Here is a 1,192-nt window from a genome sequence, read left to right as displayed (position 1 = left end):
GGGCCTTTGAGAGGAACATAAATTATGAGGGGGCAGCTTCTTCAGTGAACACAATGAAACGCACATCTTGTGCGGTCTGTTCTGTGTGCTTCTCTCACTTCCCTCTCTCTCTGCCCACCTGCCGGCCTCCGTTTCAGCAGCCTGCACGTGCACAATGCCATACCCTAGGATCCTTGAAGAAGAAAAGTTGATTTCCTAAACACAAGACGTTAGTTATTGTCACAGCTGGCAACCTAAAGGAATTTTCTATAATGAACGTAAGCATGCTGAGCCTAAGTCCAGTTGTGCTGGTTCCTTGGCTCTGGAAGGGGTTGTGCAGGCTGATAGCAATGCTGACATCCTTATCATGGACACTGGTGATGCCTCACCCAAATCCTCTTTCTCAGACCAGTATACCAATTCTCCAGCTGTCGGAATGGTGGTTGCTGAGAGCTCACAGCTGTCTTGTTGCCTTGTTCTCTTGGCCAAATGGGGGCCATCTGGTAAAGGAAATTAGACCCTACACCACCACCCCCAGGCAGCCGAAAGCCAGTGACTGACTGTGAGGTAGGAAAGGCAGGCCCCCTTGCCTCAAGGGGCAGCTAATTGTGTGGTACAACCAAGCTCCAGAGCTCGCTGTGGGGTCTAGCTGAAGCTAGTCTCCAGGTGAGACCACCTCATTGCTTAATGGTTGGCCTCTGTTCCATCCCATTCTCCTCAAAGCAGTCCCTCAATAAATCACTTGCCCAAGAATCCCTGTCTCAGGTTCTGTTTGAACCTGATGAACCTAGGACATTAACAATAAAACGTCCTTTATGTGGTGTGCAAGAGCAATCCCAGACAGCAGAAATGCTGCCTGTTTGCAGTGCCCCACCAGGAAGACCTGCACTCTGACCTCTGACCTCTGCCCCAAGTCAGGTTCTCTCTTTCTCCCTGTGGCCAATAAGCCACCAAATAAATCCTCTATCTTTTCAATTTCTCATCATTGTAAGCTGTCCGCAGTCACCACCCCAGTTCAGGCTCTCATGACTTCTTTTTTTTTTTTTTCCTTTTTGTCTTTTTTCGTGACCGGCAACGGAATCGCAACCCTCGGTGCTGTGCCCACCCCTCACTCAGCCAGTGAGCGGGAACCGGTCTGTATGTGGGATCCGAACCCTCGGCGGGAGCGCCGCCGCACTCCCAAGCGGCGCCCCGGAGCCGGGCCCCCCCCGGC

The 1,192-nt window shown here is 51.9% G+C and overlaps 1 pseudogene; it reads left to right on the top strand.

The window, feature by feature from the left end:
* The first annotated feature begins 346 nt into the window (after positions 1 to 346).
* Positions 347 to 1,192, top strand: part of LOC103588712 — a 16,064-nt pseudogene continuing 15,218 nt past the window's right edge.

This window comes from Galeopterus variegatus, unplaced genomic scaffold (genome assembly GCF_000696425.1).
Source record: "Galeopterus variegatus unplaced genomic scaffold, G_variegatus-3.0.2 Scaffold607, whole genome shotgun sequence".
NCBI lineage: Eukaryota > Metazoa > Chordata > Mammalia > Dermoptera > Cynocephalidae > Galeopterus > Galeopterus variegatus.
This window is presented reverse-complemented; position numbering and strand designations above follow the sequence as displayed.